We start from the raw sequence: 18,280 nt of genomic DNA on the forward strand, positions 1-18,280 counted from the left end.
CTTTCTTTCTTTCTTTTTTCTTTCTTCATCTTAAAAATCTGCATTATGTATGTATAAATCTATTTCTTTTTCTGTAAACTCTTTACATGCTTTTACTTTCTTTTCTCTTCTTTCTTTCTTTCTTTCTTTCTTTCTTTCTTTCTTTCTTTCTTTCTTTCTTTCTTATGTATATTAAAAATCTGCATTATGTATGTACAAATCTATTTCTTTTCCTTGGTACATATATAAACTCTTTACATGCAGTGTCTGTATATTTCTTAGACATATTTTCAGCTACAAATAAATCAATCCCTGTAACATTCTCTGGGCCAGGAGGAAATAGTGAATGGAGATGGCAGTGTAGTTGTAGTGGGTAACCTCAGCCTCTGTGGTCCTTCAGTGTAATGATGTACACAGGAGTCCTTGGGGTTTCTTTCTCTGAGGGACTCTCATAGCAGCGTGCTCAGGCTCCACTTCTTCCATACAGGTACTTCAAATCCTAAGGACAAGCCTGGGAGAAAGGGACAGAATAAGATTGTGGAGGTCCTACACAGCACTCATTCTCCATTTCTGGACACCAATAGGGATAGCCATGCCATGATGCCTTTCTCTTCCTATATTATATATTAACACAACTCTTCTGTGAGCTTTCTAGCAGTAAATATATTTTTTAATATGGGCTCATCTTGGAATTAAAGAAACACAGATCTTAGAAATGAGCTCTGTGCATTTTCCAGCATCTTCAGAACATCTGCTGTGTCTTTTAAACTTGTTTACACAACTACTTGTCTTTCTTCCTATTTTTTTTACTAAATAGGCTAAAAAAATTGATTATTTGCATTCATGTTATTTCAGAAAAAAAGGACCAACCGATAAGGATTTTTCTACACAGAGAAAATGACATTGCATCATAATAACACTTTGTTCTATGGAAGCGGAAAGTTGCCTTTACAATAGAGAAGGCTGAATTGTGGTCCTTATACTGCTGGAGCCTGGATGTCTGGCTGCTGATTGGCCCTTCACTAGCATCATAGGATATTGGTAAGTAGAAAAGCACACAGTACAGATGGGCTCATTACTGAAAAATAGCTTATTGAAAGCTAATTAGTGAAACTTAATTGGACATTGATGTTTTTTCTTTATGTAGTGAAAAATGTAAAATGACTTCATATTATTATATTGCAATGCCAACTAAATATCTAATTATTTTTTAAATTATTATAACTTGAATTTTGCCATAAATAGTTTAATCGCATCATCATATATTATTTTTTTAGTTTTCAAAACTTTTACTTAGTAGTAGTACATAATTATTATTATTTTTTTAAACTTTGTAAAACTTCTACATATGCATTTAAATCGAATTAACTAGTTTTTGTCTTTTTATATGTAGCAGAAATTTTATTTTGATTTTGGATAATTGGAGGAAATAATATTATTAAATTGTGAAACAATTCAAATAAATTAGGGAATAATAAAAAGATGTGTGATCTGCAACAATTGATCTAAAATATTTATAAAATGTATATATATATATTTTTTTATTTTATTTTATTTTTTTTTAAGATAAAAAATAAAAGAGAGTGGTTGAATATTTTTTTCTTAGTTTGCCTGTTCCCAAAGACCACAAGAAATTTCAAACAGTGAGCTTTGATTGCTGTCAGATCAGTAAGGGAATAACAGGCCTGATTGATGAAGGTCAAAAGCTTTATCTCTAAGCCTCCAATTCCTGCTACAATATTACCTTATGTACTAAAACCCAGAGGACTAACGTGCAAATGCGTCAGAAATGCATGGGATTATCCGCATGTGTATGAGATTATCCGCACGTGAATCTATTGAAATCAAGTTAGCAACCGCTTAACAATTTTTACATTGAGTATGTGACCCTTTTTATATTAAGCAGGTAAGCAAATATTTTATTGTTATATTGTTAATTTTCTGTTATTTTTTTATGTATTTATTTTAACCCCATTTCTACACTTTATTTCATTTTAGAAATGTGTCCTTACAGTGAGTTAAAATACTGGCATCTAATATTATATTATATATTTTCAATTAATCAGTTATTCTTAAAAATAAGAATTATATAAAATGTTGTATTTCTTTAAATTGCTCTGATTTATCTGTTTTTGTATGTTATTATTTGCAAGTTGGTGACACCAACTTAATAATTATGAAAACTAAAATGATCTTATCGTGAAGCATTATACTTATAATTACAGAGATTATTATAATACAATATATAATTCATTCGATGTAATATGTTACTATTTACGATAAAGAATAATTTATAAAGCAATATATTTTAGCCTTTGAACTTCTAAATGTTTGGTAGAAGTGACTTTCACTGCCAAATAAATATATTGCTTTATGTCTGTCATATATATGAAGTCATCATGTAACCCAAGGCATGACCACATAATATATGAACTATTACTAAGAGATAACTTATTTTGTGTCTCAAACCACCGCTTATGGCTGTACATGCGCCAAGCTTGTTATGTGATACACATGGGCTTTTATATGTGCTTCTTTGGTCGCCCATGGCTCTTGTAGTTGGACATTTCTTTTAGGGAAACCCTATAAAAATGTACTTTTACAAATGGTGCTCATTCAGTACATTCCTGCATAATTTATACTACTTTGCTATACTGAGTGGTCAAAGATAAATAATTGAAATATAGTATGTACAGTTTGTATTTTCTGGTTTGATCTGCTTAATGTAAAATTATTTAAATGTTAATGGTAAAGGTATTAAAAAAGATCAAAAATCAAATACTGAGGGATGTATTTTGTGATTTTTTTACAATCTGTATTATATATTTGACTGTCTTTTGTATAGAATAACCTATTTTCCCATACATCCCATGTCTACAGCTAGAAAATTTTAGTACACATTTTTACATAATTATTTTTATGTTTTTTGTTCACAAAACATTGGTGAGTTCAGCCCTGCAATGGTACTTGGGCAGTGTTGTACAACCCAGACATGATCATTTTGCTGGCAAAGCGGAGTGATCTCCGGCAGTGTGAGTTCAGCTTTGGTAAATCAGGCCCCTCATGTCTCCATCCCCCCCATTGTCTTAAACAGTATTCAGTTCCCTGAGGCTGAAGAGAATTTTCTTCAATAGCTTCTGACCCCACACAATCCACTCTCAGGTCTCAAAACAGTTGAGGACTCTGTCAATCATGTTGTGCCAGGTCTGGTAAAATCCATGCCACCCAAACACAAGAGGAGCCCTCCCCTCCCCTGGAGGACACTGGGATCTGCAATTTCTAAATGCTACAGGTCTCTTCAAATCCTGGAGTGCAACATTCTGATCCACAGCAGGGCAGTGCGTGATTTTCCAGTTTTCAACTTTTCAATTACCCAATCCTGTTCTGTGGCAAGTGTTATTTTTTTAAAATTCCTTGGACCTGATTGGATATTTGAAATGATCACAGAATGAAAATGGTTTTATTGGTGAATTAACCTGCATATTTTCCTGGTACTTTATTTACTTTATCTCCACTTAGGCAAAGATAAGTTTAAGAATAACAATTTCCAAAGTTTCCAATACCACTGTCATTGTATAATGAATACTAATGTAAAGGTACATTTTTTAAGAGGAGAGGTCGAAAAGGGGACTTTTAATGGTTATACAGGTAAAATCAATACTTTTATTGTATAACAGAAAATATCTAAACAAAACAAACCATTCTTTTAAAAATGATAAAATATATTATATAGTCATAAAGAGCAATGCAGTATCACATGCATAGTTACTTTCTCCCCAAAAACCATCACCTTTAAGATTATTGGTTTACTACACGAGAGAAAAAGAGTATCCTTTGTTCATTTATAATCTGCTTATTTTCTGAATATGTCTGTAATATATATGTATAATTATATAAACCAAAATAAATAAACATTTAATATACTGCAGCATACCAGTCCTTAGATGAGTTGGCTGCATTTGTTTTCTTTTTTATGATTTTTAACTTCCTAATCTTTTAGGGGTCTATTTATAAAGCAGTGAATCTGATATTTACTGGACTATTCCTTGGGGAAAAATTCTTGCCATTAAAACAAGTAGATCTAGATTCTCTATCACAGAATATTTTAGTGAATGCCAGATTCACTGCTTCGTAAAAAAAAACCCTTGGTGATTCTGCCAGTCACATAGTTCCTGTCCTAGGGTGACAACACTCCCTGCTCTGTATCTATAAATGAGCAATGTTGTCCTTCTGGACTGCTTTGTGATTTGAACCACAAACATCTCCCCTCATATCCAATATAAAGAACATAGTTGCTTTGTAGTTCACTGATGATGCCTGAAAATACTGATAACATTGAGATTTCAGTTCAATCCACAGGATGTTACAAGACTCAAGATTTCTGACTGGGTCAACAGGTATTTTTTGTACTTGCAGAAAATGTACTTGAAAAGGAAACAAATCCAGCTACCATAGTTTAGGACATGTATCCTGCTATATTACATTATTGTGTTCCTAGGTTTAGATATGCTTCAGATAGAACCACCAATAAGGCAACAATTGCATGTTAGACAAATGGTGGCACCAAAATTGCATTTGGTAGCCTTTTGTATGGTTTGGAGAATCAGTTGTGTATTTGACACCGATACCCCATCTATATTTTTTATTTTATGTATTTGCCATATAAAATGATGGAAAGTATGAATGTCTGTACAGAGAACATGGAACTGATCACATAATTCTCTGTTCCTAACATGGAACCCATAATCCATACCACAGCCATAAGTTCTAGATAGAAGCCAAATAACGTATCGGTATCAACTGAATGTAGAACTACCTCCACCAATAAAACCTTCAATCTGTTAGGGAAATGAATCATATAATGAGGTTTGAGGGATCACTTCCATGCAAAGAAAGCCCAACCTTAAGAGAAAAGTAAGCATTGGCTCCTATTGTATGTATGACCTTCTATCACTGGACAGCAACCAATGGAGATTGTACTTTTAATGCTGTAAGGTGTTCTAAATCAAGAATCCTTTCCCTATGTGGCCAGTGGAATAAAGCAAAGTAACATCTTTTCATATAAGGTGCCCTTAAGCTTAGAGAGTATACTGAATCTTTATTAGGGCAATTGTGTCACATAGGACAACTTTTTTTACATGAGCACCATACAAGAATGATATCATGAGTATATAATATCCCTTTCATTACCCAGTGATATTCAAATGATAGAACATTTGATGGACATTGGTGGGATTCAGTGAAGTTTGTTACTTTCAGTTAAATTTTGTATGGCTTAATTTTTGAGTCATTCTCTTTAAATAGACAACACAAAGGGCTCTATTTATAAAGCAGGAAAGCCGACATTCCCTTGTGGGAAACTTCCAAGTCTACCTGTTTCAATGTCAGTATTTGATTCTCACCAGTGAATGTTTGAGATAATTCTCTGTTTTATAAGTAGAGCTGTATTTATAAAGAACTTGGAAATAGTTATAATGGTCCTAACAATCAGCTAACACATTGATCTGGATGTATGGACCAATGAGCCTTGCTAGTGCCAGCTGTTAGGTAGTGCTTGCGGAGGTATGTTTGCCAAACAATATTAGTATTGCAAAAGATTGTATTTCTGGATAAACTGGTAATACAAGCTTGATTGTGCATAATAAAGTGATAAAGGGCAAGAACCTGATACATTTAAAGTGACACTAATTCCCCAAGGTAGATCCTTGTAATAGAAGAGGTATTGAATTAACCTCTCTGCAAGCTTAAATAGGAGGTAGCACAGCGACCACCACTAGAATCATATGGCATTTATGTTATTGTATATATAGCCTGACTGCATTACACCAATACATACAGAGACTTCAATTGTGCTTTAAAATCTAGTTTAAGCTTACCAGTTTTTAGATATTAGTTTTTGTACATGGCGATTCTGCCAATATAGCCCTAGGACTTTAAAAGAGCAGTGTTGTCCCTGTAGGCTATTCTACTGATTCTACAAATCTCTTCTTCTTCTCTAAAGGTGAATTCTTCCCTTTTCTTGTTCCTTGTACCATTTTCTATCTGGGCAAGATATAAAAGTAGACAAAAAAGACACAAAAATCCTAATAGATGTTCTGTATACGCTTCAAAGTGCTGGAAATATGTTTTATTGTTTTCTGTGTCCTGTTCACTTCTTATCTAATTCTCATCTCTATAAAGAGGAAGTAGTGAGTTGGAACCCTTCTGCTTTCTATCCTAAGCTCGGTGCTAGCTGAAACTGGGCATTGACTGGTTTGTTTTATCTGCACCAGGAATTATTTTTTGCTTTTTTTTCCCCACACCATACTGAAACATTAACAGCCGACAGAAGATAGAAATTCTTTTCAGAGCAAAATTTCCTTTTGCATAGAAATGAGTGAGAGCAATAATTAGTTCATTATAACATGTCTCCGTCAGAAGTTTCAGTTTGACAAAGCAGTCTCAAAGCGGGTAGCTTACACTTAGCTGTCTCATCAGCTAACTCATAGTGGTTTGGAAATGCTTGGCATGTACTATATATTTAATATCATACCATTGATTTAAAAACATGAAAAAAACGATAAATATTAATAAATTTTTGCACGACACATTAGTTTAATTGTAGTTGCCATTATTTATTATGGCAAAAACTTTAGTTCTGTTGGAAAATTGCAGTGTTGTTGCAAGTGAAGTGTGAAAAATAGTGAAAAGTTTGGTAAACTAGGCTCATGCGTGGCTCATCTACTACTTTCATCCTGTCCTATGTTTACTTTAGATACCCATTTAGGTTCAGATAAGGTTTATCTTTCTAAAAGATCTTGGCTAGAGTACTGGTGACCTTTTTGCTATTGAAGCCCTACTTGGTACTGAACTTCAATAAACATTGACTTCCAGCTACTCAATAACTTCATTGGGAATGTTCTAAGCACATTGACTTGGCAATACAATCCCAAGCACATGCAAGCTTGGGTTGTGAATCTGTGCTCAGGTTTTTTTATCAAGATGAGCAGTCACTTTAATAAATGAAAAGCAAGAACCATTTTATTGCACATGTGGAAGGTGGATACACTGCAGATCGGGATATTTCCAATATTGTGGTGGTTTCAAGCAAATAACCAGATTAATAAATATAATCTCTATTTAGATCTTTTTCAACATACTTTACATTATTCGCATTTGTCTGAACCCTCTTGGTCCTATTTCTCATAGAGTCTGCCTCTCTTTTAAAAGGTTCTGCTAGTTGGATAGAATAACCTTGAATGAGACTCTTTGACAACTGAAGTTTAGTGTATTAGTTCCTATATTTCAAGGCAGAACAACATGGAAAGGATCACATGTGTACTTTCCAGCTCAACCACTCACCCACAACTCATTGTATGGTACATAGCTTGCTTCCTCAAGGCCATGCAGAACATCAATGGCAGCCAAGATTTTCCAAGATTCCTAAAAAGGTGGGGAGATCCTTAAATCTTTAAAGATAGAGCCTCAACAGTGGTGATATCTTCAAACCGCAGGAGACAGAAATGGAAAAGCCAGAACCAGAGGAGTCCAAGATTTTCTGTCTGATATGGCTGAACAGTTTGAAACATTGATAACGAGAACTAATCTTCACAAAAGATAATATTTTGTTCATTGTCTTAACAAATGCAGCTGAAATCTGTCTAATTCACAACAATGTAGATTCCCTGATGCTGCAACCCAGCCAAATCTTTTAGTTTTACCTTGGAATGAAATAAAAAAGTAAGGGATGCTGTTAAGAAGCCTGGTTGGCTTGCAGTTAAATTTAGTTTTCCCCGACCAACCCCTAAGTTGCTTGAAGGTAACTGCTTATATGGACACAACAGGATAATTCATTGCACTAGAGCCAGACTGGCTCTCAGATTAAATTCTCATTTTTCTATGCCTAGAATGTAGTTTTAGCCATTCATTCATTATATTCTCATAGATTGTAAGCTCTATTGGTCAGGGTCATTGTTTGTGCTTGTCCAATATGCAGGTTTGTCATACACAGCCCCTATTTATTGTATAGTGCTATGTAATATGTTGGTGCTTTTAAATAAAGGTTAATAATATTATTAATAATAATACCAATATTATATTAATATGCCTTTTCATTGTGCATACTTCTGACAATATTAACTAATTTACTTTAACAAAGACATAGAAATTAACTAGACCCTGTATTTTTTCCATGAAAATAATCTAATGATGTGAAGAATAATGCCAGTTTGGTTAACATTGTATAAATGACTCTTTAATTAGGCTAATTTGGGCTGGAAGCTCTTACAGTGTTTTGTTGTGAACAAAAAAAAGAGTTTAAAAATAATCACATCTGAGACATTCGTCAAACCTTTTGAGTATACCTTTGCTACTCTTTTTCTAAAAACAACAATAGGTAAAGTTTATTTGAGCAAGGAAAGAGTTTCCCTTTTCATCTACAATATGTCAACATGAAAATGTATCTTTGATCTTTTAGGCATAGATGGATGTGTGTGTGTCTAATGTAGAGCAGAACATTTTAAAAGGTTAGCTTTTCCTGAAATTGGCTCCTGATTACCAGACCAACAACCATACTTAATGATTTTGGAAATAATAGATCTCTGTGAAGTCAACAATATCATTTATTAACAGCCAGGATTTTAGTTTTAGCTATTCCATTGAACTGAAGAGGTAGGTTCTTCCTAAATAGTATATATATATATATATATATATATATACATATATATCGTACATTTTAAATGTATATATTTATTTTAAATTATAACATTATATATCATTGTAAATAAATCCCAGATTATACCACATCCCATGTCATAGCCAGAAACCATATATGAAATCCAACTTTTATTATCTATAAAGTGTACATTTTAAATTTATTTTTATTATTTATAATTTTATATTTATAATTTATTTTTATTTATTACATTTAAAAAATGTAACTAAATGTTTAGGGAATATCAGATTCCCTGCTTTATAAATAGAGCCCTTAACGTTTTTAAGCAAAACCGCAAATGCGTTGAGGAATGCGTTTGTAAAGGTATTCTGATGAAACTGTTTGGATAACATATGCATATAAATTATGATGTATGATTGTGTTTTCCATTCAGACAATTCCAATTTACCACCATGATTTATCTATTCCATATTTTTTATTTGATATGCTCTAATAAAGCATGATTTTTTTGTAATATTTCTTTATTGGTACATGACTTTACATATGGTTTCAGGTCACAATATATTGAATTATTACTATATGTATTATAAGTCCCAAATATGATATTAAATTGTTTGTGGATATAAGTTTTTGTTGTGTTGTAACTACAACCTTTTTCAGACTTTTGGTAAACCTTAGCTCCCATTTGCTGTCATTAGGTTTAATGGGAACGGCTTTGTTGCATGTTCTTTGTGGTAGGGGTTGCTGCGCGCCTGTGGTGGGGTTTGCTGCTCCTGAACACATAGGAAAAGTTTTCCATGTACCCTGGAGCAACTAACTGTGTGATGTTAGACAGCAATTCTAAAAAACCCTAAATCCAAGTGCAGAATTTGTTTGTATTCATTCATACCAGACATTAGATATGATGGCCATGCTCGGTTTATTTTTCAGGCTTTTTTTCCCCTCCTGATCCTGCCAATGTGCCAACTGATAAATGACATAAACCTCTTCCTCTTCTCCATACCATCATTGGAGTGATCTGTAGACCCCAGAGATAGCTGGGAACAATGTAACTGATAGAAATCTAGCACAGGCAGAGAATTTAGGAAATTTTAAGTAGACAGGATTTTTGGCAACACATTAAACAGATATAACAAAACAATTTTAACTGGATATTCACTATATAAAAAGTAACTACATAGGATACATTAATTGTTTTCATGCTCTTTAAAAACATTGTTGGTATTTTTGATATGCAGCTTTTATTAAAATTATACCTGGTATCGTAGAGGTATTTTGTGTCAATCAACTTTATTGAGTTTTCAAGGAAAGTAGACAAACATACATAGCAAACATCAAAACGTATAACACGGAAAACTTATTAACCCGTAATGGCATTGGCTTCGTATGAGCATAAAATACACATCTTAGTTACAGCATATATTCTGATAAACATAGCAATAATCTGTCAAAGCCTGCATGAAACAGGATAAAACAAAGCAACACAAATATACCAAAATTACCAAAAAAATACTCATAAAAGCTTGGAGCATAAATAATATTCTAACAATCCTATGCCGCCTATAGTGCCATATACGGGTATAATCATCGTAGAGGTATTTTGTCCTGTACTTTCCAAATAGTGCAGACAATACTCTCACGTGTGCTCCTGTGTTGTCACCCTGTCACTTGGGTTTCAGATGGATAAAACCTGGTTATTTGGACATATTACATAGCCAAGGTCTACTGTTGTCACAAAGAAATCAGCCCTGACAATCTGTGGAGTCTATGCAGATCATTAAAACAAAAGAGATGCTACTAAATAGGAAAAAAGTATTTTTATCAAAAAGGCAATTGTTTATTATATGCAGTGCTTTAGAAAGCTAAATATATAATTAGGAATTATATCCACTAGATACTGTATAGTTTTAACTTATGGGGCCTGATTTATCAAAGCTCCCCAAGGCTGGAAAGGATACACTTTCATCAGTGAAGCTGGGTGATCCAGAACTGAAAACGTTTCCGAACAAATAGGAAATGACTTTTGGGAAATCCATTCCAGGTTTGCTGGATCACCCAGCTTTACTGATGAAAGTGTATCCTCTCCAGCCTTGGAGAGCTTTCTTAAATCAGGCCATATTGTACATGAGACAGATGTATTGTTCGGGAAATATGCAGGCTTTGCTCCCTCTCCAGTAGTGCTTCACAGTGAATATTCTGCACTTTATCTCTCTCTAAGTAGAAGTGTATCATCCTGTTCAGATTGTTTGAAAACAATGGACTCTACGTAGGTTATTCTGCAATTTCAAGAGCCGTTTTGCAATAACTATTCTGACTGATCTACAACAAGCAGGAGGCAGAATCTACTAACTAGTATATAGAAAAAACAATAAGGGTTAATAAAAAATGATAACAGAATATAAAAAAAAGGCAAAATTAATTTACTGGTGCGTTTTGCATTTGATTATTTGTAAAGTCAGAGCAAAGATTATGCATGATTTTAAACATTACAATTTCATGAATCAGTTTTTTAAGTTTTTATTTGGAAAAAAGCCTTGTATAGGCAGTCATGTTACCTCCCAGGCACCATTTGTAAACCCCCAGTTCTATGGGAATAGGGGGCAAAGTCTCTAAGCATTGACATATACTATATAGTCACTGTGACCCCTGTCACTTAATCTGTGCCGGGCTGGCAAGGGGAGGGTCAGCAGTAATATGATTTTGGGACTACAGGTATGCCCCGGTAGCTCTGAAGAAGGAAGCAAAGATGCCAAATGACCACACTGGGAACATGTGCAGCACAGTGGCTAGCACAAAATAAAGTTGAGAAGAAAATATGTGAACACTGAAAAGTCATCTTATACTAAACTTTGACCTATTTATTATTTTTTGTCTGCATGCTATGTATTATATAAATCTAACACTTCCCAGCTGGTTCAGGTTTTACAAATCACATACAAATGGTCTTGAACAGGGTTGTGGTTAGGCACATATGTGTTTGTATCCAAAAAAAAGTTCTGTAAATACAGTGATAAAATAGGCTTCAGTTAAAACTTGCTTGCTTGGGGCCCCTTCTTCCATTGCCCGTCTTCCATTATAGTCCCTGTGCACCATTAAAAAAAAACTAGATAATGCCTTTTTTCCCATTTAAGTCTGGTCTGTTGGGTTGGCATCGCCAGCTTTCTTTACCTTCCTTTTCTTCTAGTGGGTGGATTCTATATACTAAAGGGGAGTGACATTTCTATCTTTTGCCTAAACTTGACATAAGCTAGCCATTCACTATGCAAAATTCTTGACTGAGTATATTAAATTGTTTAATTCAGAAAAAGTGATAAAAATGTTATCAATGATTGTATTTACAACTGAATTTTAGGTATCAATTAACATTTTATAATTGTTGACTCCTTTAGTAGACGGCATACTGGATAATTGCCCAGGACTCCAACCTTCTCCAGGGCACCAGGTGAAAGAATAGCAAGAGGTGTGGAAAGCTGGAATGCTGTGTGGTTAGGGCCTCCACTTTATATCAGCGATAAAAAACATTCTGATAGTCCAACCGAGCTTTTCTCACCAATTGAACCATTGGAAAATATTTTGGGTTTTAGGGAATTCATGGTAAAATTAATTGATTGAAGGACAGTTGGAAAAATGCCCCCATTATGGAAAGAATGTACTTTAGAGTATTTTACAAAATGCCACCTTTCTAGAAAGCTAAAACAGATCACCGGTGTCATCCTGATGGATCTGCCAAATGCCAAGTGCAGGAACCATCGTAGGGGAAGTCAATCAACCAAAGGTCAAGGAACACTTAACCACCACCCCTAGGGTTCCATGGAACGCAGATTGGGAATGACTGGTTCCACTCTACTATAAAAGTGTCCCCATAGAGAGATTTCCTAACGCCTCCCATGCCTATGACCCCAGATATAAACACAGATGCTATTAAGACCTATCTTTCTTCCTTCCATAACCCAAAACGACCTAGACATTTTGGCCAAAGTTGAGCTTTAAAAACAACACCATTGAAATGACGTGAGAAACTGGTATTGTTCATCATTTTCCATAAGATGATATGTTCTACTATCTCTACCATCATTACTGAAGTCCTGTGTAGTAACATCTATCAATGTGTCTGCACCTGTCAACCGAAACGAATGCCTGTTCATGTCTGGTGCCATGTGTTTGGACAGGTTATGAGAAGATCTTTTGTTTGGTGACACATTTGTACCTCTTCCCTGCTAGAAATGACTTCATACATATGTGTTGTACAGGAGTCTTTGCTTTAGTCTGACTCACTCCAAGTTAATCATTAGTAAATCCATTCCATTGTCAGGCGAAGCTAACAACGGCTAACAAATGTGTCTGTGATATATAACATATGTAGGAGGGGAAATAGCGTCCCTGGGATGCGGCAATACAGTAATCCCCATTCGATAGATACAGCAGGCATTAAAAAGGTCTCATGAAAGTATATAAGAGGGGTCCACTAACAAGAGTCAGAGGATCATCATAAACAGGCCAATACCTGGCTACTGCTCCCTGGTTCAGTCATCACTTCCAATTATTGGTTTTCCAACCACTTACATAGTAAATACAAAGAATCCCTTGTTTTTAATAAGGAGAGAAAAGGAATCAGAACACCCAGGTATCTCTGTACTGTAGCTCCATAACATCTCCAGTGGTCCCCAATTCTGCTATTTGGGGTGGACACAGGAAATACCAAATAAGTTGTTAGATTGGCAAAACAAAAGAGATATTCATAGACTAGGTAGTACTGAATTTTCATTACCATATATCTAAAAACCTATTTTTTTGCTTTTTCCTAATAAGGAGCTTTTTCTTCATTTCCTGTCTTGGATATACAACAGGAAGTGAAAGGCAATATCCCCAGAGTGAATGGAAATTTCCTCTTAGTTGCCAGTGATACAGAATTTCTCCTTGAAAGAGATTGTCTCAGCTCCCACATTTTGGATGCAGCGCCTCCCCGTAAACACACTGCAACCTCACTGGCAGTGCGAATTATCCTTAGACTGCTTTATACCACATGCCCAACTGCACTCCCAACTGCTCCAAATCAACTTTATGTGAATGGTTGGGAAACATTTAGTGTGAGAGTTTGCACATGGTTGCCTTGCAGTGGGCTTGTGGCATGATTTCTGGCCACGTTGTTGCTTTTCCTTCTCTGGATGAACAAATGCAACACAATCACATATGCCAGGGCAATGCCTTCAAACATGTCCCCAGAGGCCACCAAACTCCTTGTACACGCTCTTATCATCTCTGGTCTGGACTACTGTAACATCCTTCTTGCTGGTATTCCACTAACCCAACTCTCTCCTCTACAATCTATTATGAATGCTGCAGCCAGGCTCATCTATCCTTCCCTCCGCTCCTCTTCTGCTGCATCTCTTTGTAGTTCTCTCCATTGGCTTCCATTTCACCTTAGAATTAAATTCAAGCTCATTTGCTTTGCCTTGAAATTCATACACAGTTGTTGTCCCACTGACATTTCTGAGCTGATAGAAAAATACTCCCCCATCCGCTCTCTCTGCTCCTCCAATGACCTACTAATGACTTCTTCAATCATAACCTCATCACACGCACGGTTACAAGACTTCTCTAGAGCTGCCCCAATTCTCTGGAATGGTCTTCCTCATCCTATACGACTTGCTCCTACTTTCTGCTCATTTAAAAGAGCACTCAAAACCCATTTCTTTATATTTGCCTACCTGTCTTCTGTCTCCTAAACTGTCACTACTCACCTACCATTCTATATCCCCCTCCTAGTGTGTGACAATTCCCCCACCTCCTAGATTGTAAGCTCTTCGGGGCAGGATCCTCTCCTCCTCCTGTGTCACTCTGTATTCGTCTGTCATTTGCCACCCCTATTTAATATACAGCGCTGCCTAATATGTTGCCACTATGTAAATACTGTTTATTTTTTTTAATTTTTTTTATTATTAATAATAATAATAATAATAATAATAATATTATTAATAATCTGGAATATTTCAAACTGCTAAATGTCTGCACCAAAAGAGAGGGATACAGAATACCGATATAGGTAAAGATAAATCCTGTTCCACAACACTTACCTAATATACCAGCACTTTTATTTAATGGCAGGACAAGGGTTCATCTATGATTGGTTGCTGTGGCCAGCCACATTCTGAATGGCGGCTGCATTTTGGAAAGTCATTGTGAATCACTAATAATTGGTGTGGTACTGCTTCTAGCAATTAATACACGTTACCACAAATAAATAATGAATATGATCCTATCTATCTAGTCAACGACTTTTATAAATTTTATTGTGAACTTTTTTTTTTTTGCATCCAGTAGAAAACTCTGCTCCCAACCACAATAATACATTTATGGATTGAGTTCACAACAATGAAAAAAACCCTATTGCAAGTTACATGGTATTACACAAGTTTAATGGGATGTCTATGGTTCACCTTCACCCCATTGACTGAAGCCAAATAAGTTCATTGAGGTTGCAAAGGTTTGGCAAAGCTGCCCCCTAGAGGCCATTTCTAAAATGTAGACACATTTCACATACAAGCCATGTACACTCTTGCCCTGAATTATTAAAGTACTCCAAGGCTGGAGAGGATACACTTTCATCAGTGAAGCTGGGTAATCCAGCAAACCTGGAATGGATTTCCTAAAAGTCATTAGCTGATGAAAGTGTATTCTCTCCAGCCTTTGGGAACTTTAATAAATCAGAGCCTATGTTACATCCTGTATTGATCTGTTCATTATTTACTGTGTGAAAGTCTAACACAATAAAGTGTTTTTCTAATATTATAGTACCTACCCCCTGGTGACTGTATACAGATAATGACAAATATAAGAGTGACAAACCCTCCTAGGCTGGGCTGTTTAGGACACCTTTGTTTTCCTTTAAAATACAAACTGCTGCTGTGCATCGAGGAGCATCAAACCACACTTCAGGTAACACCATTTATAGAAGTCTGTGGCATGAATCTTACAACAGTACCGCACTGCCAAAAACTATTAGTCACTTTTAGGAACATCGATGTGTTCCAACCAAGTTCACCAAATCAGTATCATCCTTTGCCATTCACTTGAATGGGAGAAGTTAGGACTTTGGTTGAGCCTGCATCAGAATGCTGCATCTGAAATGGCCCTTAAAGGCGAGATTGGGCACAACTACCATCTGGCACTAAGCCCTGGCACTGAACTGTCATATGGCAGAATGTAAGTGGGTAAGTGGGCAGTGACAGCTTATATATAAGTCAGACAATACAGGAGCCTAGGGCTCCAAGAGACCCCAGCTAAATCATTCATAAAAGAAACCAGGAAAATAGTGCAACTGGTCAATGCTGTGACCATGCTTGTCAATTTAGGGAAATGTCCCTGTAAGCAGTCAGTGCCTGATGTCATAGAGGACATACCAGGTGATATAAATCAAGTTGGCATCTATTGCAGTCCTTACCAGTATTAGTTGCAGGAGACAAAGCTGCTTTTTGCCTTATGACCCTAGCACAGTCATTCTGGGCCCTTTACCATAGGGGGCCCCTGCTATAATGGGATCTGAGAACGAGGGTATCATTGCTGGATGTATGGAACCATGGGTTGTGATATTGTTCAATTGTTGGGAATTGTTTGTTAATAAAGGGGTTTGTCCACCGTCTGAACGTAGCTTTGTATTTGGGTTTAGGGTGCGGAGGACTTTAATTTCAGCTTGAGCAGAAGTTATCGTTCTCTTTATACCCTGGGCCTACAATTTAAAGGGGCAATAAAGGTACAAGGGGATCACTTTGAAGAAAAGTGTGGGTACTTAGATATCACAGATGCATTTATTCCTGTTATTCTCAATAACATTTTCTCAATGTATGTGACCACAACAGCGGAGCTGAGAATAATGAAAATCTTAATTTCTTTTAGTCCTGAAATAAATTCCAACCTTACTTTTTTTCTTTTATTGTGTACAAAAATATTTCTAAGCAACCCAGACATTTGGCTTTTGTTCACCCCTGCAGTCTGTTAAACGATGATGATTGTTGGGGACCTCTACTGACCTCTAGTGTAGTTTTGTGAATTTACACCATGGTAACTTTTCTACTGGAGGACTATACTATAACTACATTTCATTGAATTGTTACATCCCAAACTTTACAGCAATTGTATGCATAAATTAGGTTGTAAGATGTAGTAATAACAGAATGATTTTATTAATAGCCTTATCCCCAAACATAATATAATTTTTAATAATCGCTACTTTATTTTAACTCTTTTCTACAAAGAACACAATAAATATTCCAGTTGCTGTTTACTAAAAATGCAATTAAACCATTACATTGTAATATATATTTTTTTATTATAAAGAAGTCTGTATAACTAACATTGTATTCTAATTCTAACAAGTCACATTTATTTCTAGCCAGTTGCTGCCCCCTGCTGGTGTGTCGGTGTCATTGCTGTCTGCACAGGATTTTTCTCTGTATGGACATCTGCTACAATACAACCAATGTGTGAGCATTGAAAGCTGTATATAGGTATGATCCTTACAAAAATAAACATTTTCACACATTCTTAATGTTTATTTTTAATTTCATTAGATAGATGTACAAGACACACACTAATGTAGTTGTATTATGATTATTACATAATGTTAAAGCAAGCAGTGTAACTACCTAACATGGTATCATTTGCTTCCAGTCCCTGTATAGTAGGGATGAAGTGTGAGTGGAAGAAGCAATGCAAGACACCAATTAGTGCATTGATGCTTATTACTGTACTACTGATCCTTTCACTGTCCTTCCACTGGATGAGCTGGGCTCAGGTGGGGTTGAATGATGCTGGCCCTCAGAATAAAGGCATCGAGCGTCAGAATAAAACACTACCTAAAGTACTATTTATTTATTTGATTGTTTTTCTGCTTTTTTCCATCCATACAGGATGTCTATAATCTACAAGAAGACCTGGGTGTACTGTTTGATTGGGCAGCCAAGTGGCAAATGACATTTAATATAGATAAATGTAACTAACAACTTGCATGCTTTATCCTGTCTAGGGGGAATACATTTGGGGGAATCAAAAATGGAAAAGGATCTGGGGGTTCTGGTAGATCATAAACTTAATAACAGCATGCAATGCCAAGCTGCAATATCTAAAGCTAGTAAAGTACTTTCTTGTATAAAAGAGGAATAGACTGCAGAGATGGAGACATTATCCTGCCCTGTACAAAGCATTGGTCAGACCACATCTGGAATATGCAGTCCAGTTTTGGGCACCAGTTCACAAAAAGAACATTGTGGAGTTTGAGTGCAGAGAAGGGCAACTAAACTAATAAAAGGAATGGAGGAGCTCATATATGAGGAGAGATTAGCTGATGTTTAAGGGGGGATATGATCGCCCTGTATAAATATATAAACGGTGCATATAGAGAACGCTCTTCCCAATTATTTACTTTGACATTGTTACAAAGAACAAGAGGGCACTCTTTGCGTCTGGAGGAAAAGAAGTTTAGGCTCCGGATAAGGAACGGATTCTTCACTGTAAGGTCTGTGAAAATGTGGAATCGGCTCCCTCAGGACGTGTTTTCAGCAACTACTATAGATTGCTTTAAGAAAAAGCTGGATGTTTTTCTAGAAGCACGGAATATAACTGGTTATTAGAGATTTATTGTAAAGATAACAG

General features: G+C 35.6%; 1 long non-coding RNA gene across 4 annotated transcripts in view; it reads left to right on the forward strand.

Moving 5' to 3' along the window:
* The window catches only part of LOC140342256 (uncharacterized), a 91,615-nt gene extending 73,801 nt beyond the window's left edge, over positions 1-17,814 (forward strand). For all 4 annotated transcript variants that reach the window (XR_011923026.1, XR_011923023.1, XR_011923025.1 and 1 more), the window contains 2 exons: positions 835-1,020; positions 17,022-17,814. This is a non-coding gene — a long non-coding RNA (uncharacterized lncRNA). The remainder of the gene's footprint in view (positions 1-834; positions 1,021-17,021) is intronic.
* Positions 17,815-18,280: the final 466 nt, after the last annotated feature.

Source organism: Pyxicephalus adspersus, chromosome 12 (assembly GCF_032062135.1).
Source record: "Pyxicephalus adspersus chromosome 12, UCB_Pads_2.0, whole genome shotgun sequence".
Lineage (NCBI taxonomy): Eukaryota > Metazoa > Chordata > Amphibia > Anura > Pyxicephalidae > Pyxicephalus > Pyxicephalus adspersus.